We start from the raw sequence: 12,435 nt of genomic DNA, 5'->3' as shown, positions 1-12,435 counted from the left end.
CATAGACCTCAGAAGGTAATATCACAAATAAACTAACGTAGGAGTCTAGTGTGGAGGCAGATTGAATTTTTTTCCAACTTGGTTTCGTGTCTTCATGTTGTCTGAACCTCTCTGTGTCAAACTCTCTAATCGCCCATAACAAATTCAAGACCTTGTCCAGCATCAAATAAATACACCAAACGAGTAAACTTTACAAAATATTACAAGTTCTTTAACACTAGGATGGCCAAGAGAAAAGAGAGTTGCTGTGAGAGCATCATCTAAAGAAAAAGATAAAATATGTGAGCTCAGATAATTAGATAGAGGAGAAGACACAGAAGCTCTTATATTACCAAACTGAAAAATTTAATTTGAACTGGCAATCAAACATCAGGCATAAATCTTTAGGAAACTAGGCACTGTTAATATCACAAAACCACTTGTTTAAATCTTCAGCAAGGAAAGGAATGAAGAAGAGAACAGAACAAGATGGGAAATGAGGCAGAGTAGTGTCAAAAGACATTCTGGACGCATAATGCCTATTATTTAAATGAATTTCACTTTTTGTGTAAGTCCATTAATGATATGTGTTATGTAAATCAGGGAAGAATCTTGCTTCCTATACCGTTAGAAAGATAATTTCTTCTCATCCTTGAAGAATGATGTAATCAAATATAAGATTTTGTATTAAAAAAACCCATGTCAGGATAAGGAAAGGGGAGGGCACTAAACTTCTATACAGATTTTGTTTCTGATTCAACAACAGACCATGCCAGTGTAAACTTCTTAATGGGCACTAGTATTCTCCTAATCATAAGTAGTTTTGCCTCATTGTAGAGACAGCAAAAGCTGATAGCCTGGTGTTGATCTGGGATGTAATTACACAATGAAGACAGTTGAGCCTATATTGAGACTTTATGACCTGACATTTACTCTTACTCCCAACTCTTCTCTTCAGCTACCACAACCATGTATATGCACATATTTCTTCAAGTAAACTCTCAAGTAATAATATAAATACAATAAATTTTGCAAAGTTGATTTTCCAAGAGTTAATGGCAGAATTAAGGTGTTTCGTATGTCTTTAATCAAGTCCCTAGATCTATATGTTTGATGGCACTAATTGCTCAGGGCATCTTTGGCTCACTTAATGTGTATACTTGCTTATTTACTCTGGCTAATCATTCTTTTATTTTATTCTCGTTACTTAATGCATTTATATTTTTTTTTAAAATCCGATTTTCCTGTGGTTTCCTCTTTTGTGCGCATCATTATTTGACAATGTTCCCAGATTTCTAGTACAATATTAGTCTTTGTGGTTGGTTGACCTTGGCTGGCTGCCAGGTGCCCACCAAGCAGCTCTATCACTCCCCCTCCTTAACTGGACAGGGGAACAAAATACGACAAAAAGCTTGAGGGTCAAGATAAGGACAAGGAGATCACTTAGCAATTGCCATCACAGGCAAAACAGATTCAGCTTGGGGAAATTAATTTAATTTATTGCCAATTAAACAGAGTAGGATAATGAGAAATAGGAACAAATCTAAAAATTACTTCCCCTCACCTCTCCCTTTCTTTCCAGGTTTAACCTCACCCCCAGCTCTTCTAGTGTTTTATCTGAGTGGTGGAGGGGGAAAGAGAATGGGTATTGCAGTCAGTTCATAACACTTTGTCTCTGCCGCACCTTCCTCATCACACTCTTCCCCTGTTCCAGAATGGTGAGAGGCAGTCCTTCACAAACTTCTCCAATGACAATGGATATCGGTTTTGATTTTTATACGGATTATTTACGGAACTCTTAGTAAGCACAGGGTTTCATTCATGGTTTACATTGTAGAAGCAACTGAAGGAAGCAATATGTTTTTTCCCAGCATCATATTAATCAGGCTGAACAGTGGAGTCCAGCATAAACTGTGTCTTTTCTTAAATATCTGTCCTTTGAACTTTAGTTGCAGGATAACTGTCTCTTGGAAGTCTGTTTGACTGGATCCTGTCCATTGTCTTACTGTCCAAAATCAGTTTCTTTGGAAATACTAATTTGTCATACAAATAGAGTAAGTTTAAAGTGGAAGAATATGCTCAGGTAGACAGATACAAGAATAACTAAAAAATACTATCATAGCAACAGGAATAAGAATAGGTATTAGGAATTGAAGACAAACCACACTACAGTTAAGTAGCTGCTACTACCATGTAGAAATTTCAGAGGTAAGGTTTCTCACTAAAAAAACCCAAACTTTTCCAGAAAAGGTAATTCAAAAATAAGGTTATCAAAACCCTTAAGTCTGCCCTGCAGTAACTCCATCTAATGACCACAGGATTCAGACAGATTTTAGTGTAGGCAGCCTCAGATGAAATGAGAACAATTTCCATAAGCACATTCATTAGGCAAGAAGAGCCAACATGCAAACTAAAAAAACGTATAGGGAAGAATCACAAGGAAGTCTGGGCAGAAAGCCTGCTGTTGTTTCTCTTACTGGGTGTGTGAATTCCCTGGAGACTCTGCAATGTGAATGTGTTGCACAGACAAGAGAAAGGTGTGAGCCAAGCTCCATGTAAGTTCCCAGCAGAGGAGCCCTTGCTTGGCCTGTGATGGGCAGCAGCAGCCCCGGCACTGTGCACCAGCTGCGGCCACACTCGTCCCACAGCAGCAGCTAAATTTTGGCTGAACAGTGAGCGGTGTGCTGGGACCATGCTGGGGCACAATGCTCCCTTCTTCGAGCACCACTGGGGCTTCTGGGACTCCTGTGCTCCCCTGCTTGGGTCCAGGGTCATCACCTCACATGAAGGGAACTGTCTTTGCCTGTTGCCCCCCAATTGCCCCATGTCATTGCCCCCCATTACCAGGTGCGAGAGGCCAGGTTGCCACACAGCACCCCCCGCGAGCCCCTGGGGCTCATCAACCCTGCTTCCCACATGCTGAGATGGGGTCATTTATCTCTGCTGCTACTTGGTTTTCTCACTTTCAGTGAGGAGAGCAGATGGGGTAGTCAGCATCTGCAGAATCTAATAAATGCTAAGAGATACCAGGGGATGCGCCTGCTCTGAGAAGCTGAACAGATGTGCTAAAATTGAGCTGTATCCCCAGAAGGCTTTTCATGTTGATTTGTTTATTTTTTGGACAATATCAGTCAGACTGAATTGTGCTATCTGGATTTTATGTTCCTGGGAACCAGTTTCATTCACAGAGCTTATGCCAAAAAAATAAATGTTATCTAAAACTAAAGATGATTTCTAGAAACTGCAAAGTCTAGGAGATGTCTGAGATCTGCCTTCTCTTCCAAGAGGAGGAAATAGAGCTTGAGGCTTTGGAAATATTGGTCCACTTCAGAACTCATTCACTGGAAACTCATCAACCAGGCTCAGATAGCAGTATAAAGACAAGTCAAAATGATGGAAAGGCAGGCTTACTGTTATGATAATCTGGTACATGAGCCATGAGGTGCGCATTTTGCAGATATCAGAGGACATAAAGAAATCTCTGGCCTGTGGGCTCATAGTCTCAGAAATGTAGTGAAATGTGTAGTCCTTATCAGTTTAACAGAGATAATGGGAAAAAAGAACACTAACGATGCTTAGAACTGCACATTTCTTGTGGAAGTTCACTCAGTAGGAAAGTGGCCAAAAGGCAAAATTTGAACAACACTGGAGACATCCAAGTGACAAAGACTACAAATCAACTCTATTACACACCATAATCTATTTAACTGCAACCAATATCCTAAAAAATGGGGTTGTACCCAGACAGCCTACTTAGCTGTTTGCTTTTCCAGTCATGTAAATCTCTGCTTATTTGAGTATTTTGATAGTCTCATGGATTGTATTTTACTGTACCTTGGTCAGGCTTCAGAAAACAGACATATTTTAATGGTATGAAAACAGCAATTTGATTTTTTCATAGATGTATCTGAGACCCTTTCTTACATACCAGAAACCAGAAGTATTTGCCGAGGTAACACGTTTGGATGGAAGTATATCTGACTAAAGTCCTCTGTGCGTAAATTGAAACACTTCTGTGTGGTAATGCATTACATATTACAAACTAGAAAATATTAGATATTAATAGTTGACACAGCTTCTGTCAGTTTTATGAAAGAGTAAAAATCTTGGATATAGAAAATTATTTACTCTTTCAGGACTAGAAGAATCACTTTCTCTTGTAGAACTGAACACATGAATAATTCCCTCTTTCATGTGCTGTGCAGAGTTGTCTTTGTTCATTAAGGTTAGTGGGATGGTGCAGGTTAAATCTAAAGTTAACTAAAAGTTACACTTCGGTTCTGGCCCAGTTGTTTAGCTTGTACAGCACACTACTTTGAAGGAACAGCATTACATTTATCTATTATGGAACCAGTTCACTTCTCAAGTATCTTACTTTTCTCTAGTGTAAATCTACTTGATTATTCTAGAAAATGTACAAATTACAGATACAAACTGCGAACATGAGTTACAAGTACAACTAAATACAGACAACAGTATAAGAATATAGGAAAGTAAATACTATAATCAGGGAAACCTCACCATTTTGAATAGATGTCAACTTTGCAAATGGAGGAAAGGAATGCTGTGGAATTTTGCATGTTATCTGAATTTTCTGGTTGTCTTTTCTATATACATTGTTTAAGACCAAAGCACAAGATCAGAGCACTCCTGAAGAGATTGAGTGCTCAAGTCTCCAACAAAAACCTTCTAAGAGAAACCTCCATCATATAATTTCTTACATTTGACTTTCCAGAGATGAACTGGTAGTCCCCCAAAAGCTGAAGTGACTAAATTTGATTGATGTTCCATTTGTTACACATGTAAGCATATTTTCCAAATCCCCATGTATGAGCAGTTAAATGATTTTCAGATATTTTGATTCAATAGAATACTCTAAGAGGGAGTGATTTTTCGCTTCCCAGCACTTCCAGCATATCTTAGTGATGCAGCAGTTCAACAGCTGGGAATGCTCTGTGCTCACCTATACTGATTTTTGCTGCGATAGAGTTAGTTTTCTTCACAGTAGCTAGTATGGGATTATGTTCTTGATTTGTGCTGGAAACAGTGTTGATAACAGAGATTTTTTAATTATTGCTGAGCTGCACTTACACAGAGTCATGGCCTTTTCTTTTCCCATTGCCCCACTAGTGAGAAGGCTGGGGCTGCACAAGAAGCTGTGAGGGGACACAGTAGGTACAGCTGACCCCAGCTGGCCAAATGATGTCATGCTTAGCAATAAAAACTGGGAGAAGAAGGTGGGGGGGGAATTTGGAGTGATGACGTTTGGTTTCCCTGGTAATGGTTACATGTGATGGACCCCGACCTTCCCGGAGATGGCTGAACACCTGCCTGCCCATGGGAATCAGTGAATGAATCCCTTGTTTTGCTTTCACATGTAGCTTTTGCTTTACCTATTAAACTCTCTTTATTTCAATCCATGATTTTTCTCCCTTTTACCCTTCCAATCCTCTCCCGCATCCTACTGTCGGGGAGTGAGTGAGCATCTGTGTGGTGCTGAGCTATCCGCTGGGGTTAACCCACATCACCTCAGCATCTCTTCATGGAAGACAAATTAATCTACATGTTGAAACATGATTTCAATTCATTTCTTTGTTGGAACTATTTGTTACTATTAAGTGTCTGTGACTATACCCTTCTATTTGGATAGCTCAGCTGGTTGAAACTAATGATATTGCTTCAGAACACAGGGAGGCTTCTGGTACTAGCAAGGGACAAACAATTTGAAACAATAATAATACTTGTTCCTTGAAGTAGTTCATTGTCCAGAAAGCATGTTAATTCTAAATTATTTTTTTCCTTTTCAATGTTAAATGATTCTGATTTGTGTTCGATGTTAAATGATTCTGATTTGTGTTTGTTCTGCCATATATAGACACTCAGTATGCTGTGTTATTTTTTTCAGACTTAAAAGGAAATATTTGTGATATTGATCTCTGTCTTTAAGGCTGAGTTTCCTGCACAACTTTTATTGATCTTAGGCACAGACAGAGAGGGAGATTCCTTGTATGATTTTAATTCCTTGAATATTCTTGATTCAGTGATCACTGAACACAAGAGTTCTCCCATGTCATCTGCTGATAGACTGCATATTATAGATCCTAGATATTTATTATACCTTGGAGTTTACAGTCCCAGTACTCATAGACCCACACATCCAGAGTGTTTGAATTCAAACTATCCATTTGCAAGTAAAAAAGCATACCAGCAATAAAAAAATGTAAAATCAGAAATTCAAACTCAATTTCCAGCAAGTGCAAATAACTAAAGTGAACTTTCTTTCCTAAGACAGTTCCAACAATGTATTCAGAAGCTGTCCAATGGCAGATATCAAATAGTCATTTTAAAGAAGTCTTCTACTTTAAAGAAGCATTAAAATATAAAGTGACTCAGAATTTTTCAGTACCATTTAGCTGGTTTTGATGTGTTGTTTTTGGAGTCATGCAGTTTGAGATACTTGAAAGGAATCTATATTCATGAGAAAAGATGTTCAGTCCTATTTCAGGAACAAGTTACCTTTAAGGTGTATCCAGGAAATAAGTATTGAAATTTTAAATTCTTAGTAGATTGCTTTACAGTAGCCTTACACTTGCCAGAAGGAATGGAAAAATTAAGAAAATCCATTCCCAGAACTTCCCATCTTTTCTTTAAGATGAATAAAGAGCTTCTGTTCCCAGTTCCTCAAAATCTCTTTAGATTATCTATGATGTAAATGAGAATAAAACAGGATTTTCTAGCTATAATAGTTATACAGAGTTGCCTATAAGGTAGCTCAAAGAATTCAGCCATCTGAGAGAAACCTGAGAAACCCCAAAATCCTGAGATGAACCTTACTGTAAGTGGTTCCGGCAAAGTTGAAAAACATCTTCACGCCTAGAGAATCTACCATCAAAGAGATGGCCTCTTTCAGAATTGCTTATCAAGGATGTTGCTGGGCATTATTCTCATCTGACTCGAATAATCAGCTTGTAAAAAACCAAACCTGCAAAGCATGGGTACAGAATGAAGCTGTAGATCAGGATTAGCTCTATCCACTGAAGTCACAAGTTTTAAAGCAATGAAGATCTGTCAAGCCCATGTGCCATGTTACCCACCACCAACAGTTTTCAAAGTACTTAGCACGCTTTCTGAATGCTTTCAAACTACCTGGTGCTTGCCAGATAAAAGTTTTCTTACAAACTGGAACACTGATGGGGTGTTACTGCTACTCTAACACCTCATGACACCAGTTCTTTTTACTCTGCATTGTACGCTACATTTGCAATGTACTGGATGTACTATCAGCACATTCCAGTAATTTGGTGGCACAGCCAAAACTGGGAGAGAAAACAAATTGTAGTTATCAAAAGTGGCAACAGTATGAATCTGTTAGTTAACTTATGGCTCAGGATGTTTCTAGACAGGAATGCTGGCACCGGTTCCCTAAAAACTAGTGTAGCTCTGCCAACGCTGTGCAAGTGGTGCATGAAATTCTAGTGTGAGGGTTGTTCAAAGTAAGCTTTTGATTCAGGATTAGGAGCAGTGAATGCTAAACCATGGGACACCCCTGCAGTGTGCCCTACTTCACACTCAGAATTACACTCCAGTTAAACAGAGGTCTGGGTCAAGAAAACATGGCCTACATGATGTCATCTCTTTCTGAGACGATCTTGAAATGACCTTGTTTCTCTGAGGCAAGGGCGAATACATCTTTTCTCAATGACACACAGTACCTACCTTTGTGCTCCTACTGTCAAGCTGGTTGGGCTATGCTCACTTTCCATGCAGACTGAAAATGACAACAGCAAGTAAAGTCTTACACTTTCAAGACACGTCTCCTCATGAGGCATCTTCCAGAAATAAAATCTCAGCCTATTGAAAGGAAGGATTTATATCAAGAGTCTGATTCATTCGATCAAACTTCATGTTATAATTCGATACTCTCCAGTTGACCAGCAAAACTGCTGTAAGTAGAGTATGCAATGATTTGGGATGCTAGCAAAACATTGCCCTGGAGACCAAATCTGAGAATCTCTTTTTTTCTTTCCTAATTCAAAGGCATCTCAGAGTTTTTCTGTCTCTTTTTACGAAGGAGCTTAACACCGACTTTCTCTGCTAAGGCTGCTTTATTTTTACAGGCGCAGTGAAGATTTCTTTGCTTATGGGTGGAAAAAGGAGGCATTCCAAAATGTTTACCAAAGAATTGCTGTTTACAAAGCTAGCATCTTGCTTTTTGTCTCGGGTAACTTAGCATCCATAAATGACAAGAAGATTGTTCTGGTACTTCAAGTCCCTCTGCATTATTCATTAGGGAAGCTCAGGCTGAATAACTTTCTCTGCGACAAAGCTGTTGCTAAGCTTAAAGTTTGGGAGATCTAGAAATGCAATTTTACTTATCCTTCTCCCCAGGAAACTCTTCCACTCACATGATGTGAGGATACTGTGACTTGGCGAAACCACACTTTGTGCTACTTCCTGGATACTGGAAAACAGGACAACTATGTGAAATGAACAGAAGATTTATTAACCCTGACACTTCAGCAATGAATCAAAATGAAAGGAAGAGGAGTCAGAGAGGGGGAAAGAAAGGGAGGATAAAACTAGTTCTTCATGGCATCCTAAATATGGCATGACATGGCTTTTCTCAAAATGAGCAAGAAGAGAAAACCATATGTATATGTACATTTTGTAACACATATGCCAGCTTGAATGACAAATGCAACTTCACCTCTGCCAAATAAAGGTCTGTCTTCTTTTTTTATTATAGGATAAGCAACAACGTTCAAGATGTTCATTGCTTTTTTCAGTCACTTGTCTACAGAGTGACTGAGTGCATGATTTCCTCTGTTGCAATTTCACTTTAAGAAAAGGGGGATTTCACTTTTGGATAGCAAAAGAAAACTTCTGTGTTCTAAAAGAGTGGAAAGGACTGAGGTTCAAAGATGAACTACAGTTTTTGCTGATGGGTAGCTTTTGGTCACAGTGTTAGTAGTATGATCATGAGAGCAAGCTCTCCCAGCACGGAGGCTTTGGCAAGGGATGAAGGGTGAACTCAGCTGGGGACGCGTACAAGAAAGGTGAAAGGAAAAAAAAAATCTGGAAACAGATCTGCAAGTAAGACATGTTACAGAAGCTTAAAGCATTTCTGCAAGATTATAAAAAAGAGAAAAAGACTCTCTGTCCCTGTGCATCAGTCCTTCAAGAAATTCCTAGACATGTATAGAAGAAGAAACAGTCTGAAATTAAGTCTAGCGCCACTGTATTGAAAGAAAGTGCAGTAAACAGTGAGTTAATTTGGCTGCAGTGATATGGAACATTTGCCAAAGTACTACTCTGGTGCATTTTTCTAAGCTCTGACTCTCCAAGGGTGTTCCACCTCCCTTCCAACTTACACTGCAACTCTGAGAAATTACTTGTTGTTTCAAAAACTCCCTTCAAAGGTTAGAGGCTCTTGGAAATGTACTTATTCTGGCATTCTTAGCAGAAAAAAACATGGGCTGTGTGAGCAGAAAGACTACCTGTTCACGTCTGTAAGTGGTTTCTCTGTGGCTGTATGGAGATACACTGGCAGGTTGTTAGGAAGAAAGCTTGCATGACTTCTGCCTTCACTAGACCGCTTCTGCAGATAAAGCAATCAGATCTGCTTTCAGTGTTGTCAGTCCAGGACTGGACCAGTCTGTGAACAATGTCTTTGGAGACCAGGGGAAATCATGCTCATACTGCTACTCAGATGTGCCTTTTATGAGGCTTACATATGTTGTATCTTTGTTTAAAAACCAAATATTTCAAAATCCTTGTTGTCTGATTTTCATAACATTGTGATATATTTTTGTTTGTTTTCTCCTCTGTTCTTCTTAGCCACCCCCCCGCATTCCCCCCTGTTAATTTTCCCATGGATCTTTTGGGAAACAGCTTATGAGATCCTGATGGGAGACAAAATTAACCTTTTTCAGTCAGATATTTTCCAATATAGCTACTTTTTTCCATACGAACACTTTCATGCAGCTAACTCGAATTTGCAGAATAGTATGCACGAACATACACCACATATGTTAAAATAGCAACTTATTACTTTATTTTTGGGGTCAATTCTGGTCAGTTAAAATGAAACATTTTTGTGCTAGAATAATTGCAGTTATCTATCTTACAGTGGGTTTGAAATTATTAATTATTTTGACTTTATTGAACACAGAAGATATGCAAGTTCTCTGTCAATGATTATTATAATTAGTATTACATTTTGAATGAAAACATTGAGATAATAGTGAGAAATTAACAAACTAAATCTGAGCAGCAGGTAATTTTTAATCCTGTGTTGATTTATTTCTGTTTATAGCCACTGACTTCCTTTACAGCACAGTGCAATTCTCAGTAGACTGTGACTTTTATATTCACTTGTTCTACAAGTTGCCTACAGTATGTTCCCATTTATCTTAAGTATCCACATGTTCCTAATATGTAACCATATGCTGAGTACCTGCATGGTTGACTGTATAAAATAGGTGTATCCCAGGAATAACAGTGTGCACTTAAGTAAATTTATTTTGGAAACTATGTTTTGCATTCAGTACTGCACATTGTGCATTTCAGCTCAATGTCTGCAATTCATGGGCATTTCTTAAAAACACTGTTTGTTAAATAATCCATCCACATGCATTTGTTTCATTGAGTCTAAGTGACTGTAGGTGATTATTGGTACTACACAGCTAGTAGAATGCATTATAATCAGTTCAGAAGAACTTTCAAACATACATTTTGTCTTTTAGGCTCACAATGACATAAGAAAACTGATCAAGACATGTGAATTTAAAGATCATACAGACAGCACTGAAAAGCCAGCATTGGAAGGAAAACGGATCATGCATCCAGTCCATTTGAGACCCTTGTTATAGCATAACTTAAGAACAGAAGTGACAATCATCACCAAAAGGCCCAAAGTCGGAATTAATGTGTTTGGCCTCCCCCAACAAACCATAATGTCACTAAGGACTGGAGGAAAAGAGTTGTTTGCGTAGGACTGCTTCTAAACAGAATGCTTTTCAAACTTTTCCATGCAGCATCAGCTGTTTTTAAATGATAATATTTTTATCTTCCACTAATCCACTTAAGGCAAGACATAACATTCTTGTTCTGTTATTTTACTGGAATTCTTATTTGTTCTAATTTATTTTGATGTCCCCACATCACTTCTTTAATCCAATTTCAGTCTGAACGGCAGCGCAGTAACTGGTTTATAGTCATGGAAGTGGCTTGTGCCAAATTAGAAAAAGGACATTGTTGTTATTTTTGCAAAGCTGAACTTGTTAGGGAAATTACAGGGGTAATGCTATGACAAAATCAACCGCTGAACCATCATTCTTCTAGGTCCAATACTAAGACACTTTATATGGGCATACAAGGTCCAAAAACTGCTTAAAAAACTCAGTGAGAAAGAGCCAAGAGAAAATCAACACAGAGCAAAGAAAATCCCTGAAGAGTGAGATTGTACTTCCATGTGTCCTTTATAGGAAATTTCTTTTGTAAGTTATTGAAGCTTACAACAGGCAAGGGATAGAGATGTTTTGACATCACAGGACCACAGCAGTGGCAATTGTCCCTATTCATCAGATTATTGTGGTCAGCCTGTAACCCCCTCATGTTCTTTTAGAAAGTGTAAATATTCCTAATCCAAAAAGAGCAAGGGCACTTTATCACATTATTTCTTTGGAGACTTGAGATCGCATTAAAATGTTATGGTCATAAAAAGCATTGGCTAGGATGAATGTCACAAGAAGGGAATTTAGAAGATTATTGTGATCTATTGAGCATACTGTGCATCTTCGACATTCCTGTATTTTCCTTGATCTTAACATCCAGGTGGGATGAAGATTTCTCCAATGAGATGGAATTCCAGACAAAACACATGGAGAAGCATGTCTGTAGAGCAGGATCTAAAACACTGACAAAAATTTCTTCTGAACAAGAATAATGATTCCAGAATGGGCTTTTTTAAAAAAAAATAAAAAATTCTTTTGCCAAAAATAACAGTCCTCCATTTGAATAACAATGGCAAAAAATGAGTGCATATTGCTAATTATTGCATTAAATGATTACCTATAGCTTTGCTATTCTATTGTTTACATAAGGGGATTGCATATATGAAATGTATATGTAAAAAAATGTAATTATACAGACATGAAATTTTAAATTAGTTCTGGAAAAATCAGATCACATTTTTTTGTTTGGATATACTCTTCACAGACTTGAGAAACTATGAGTTCCAAGATAGGTGAGTTAAATGTAAATGGAGCAGAAACAGCAAAACAGGGATATAATGGGATTTGAAAAGGAAGAAGTTTGTGTTTGATATCATAGCAAAGGAGAGCAGAGACATGGCCAAAACAGCAGGCAAGTGAAATGATGAATTAGATATACAAGCAAAAATTGCTTTCATTGAAACCAGAAAAAGGGATACTGGGCTAACCAAGGCACAACGTG

The sequence above is a fragment of the Caloenas nicobarica genome, chromosome 3 (genome assembly GCF_036013445.1).
Source record: "Caloenas nicobarica isolate bCalNic1 chromosome 3, bCalNic1.hap1, whole genome shotgun sequence".
Taxonomy (NCBI): domain Eukaryota; kingdom Metazoa; phylum Chordata; class Aves; order Columbiformes; family Columbidae; genus Caloenas; species Caloenas nicobarica.
Note: the sequence above shows the minus strand (reverse complement) of the source record.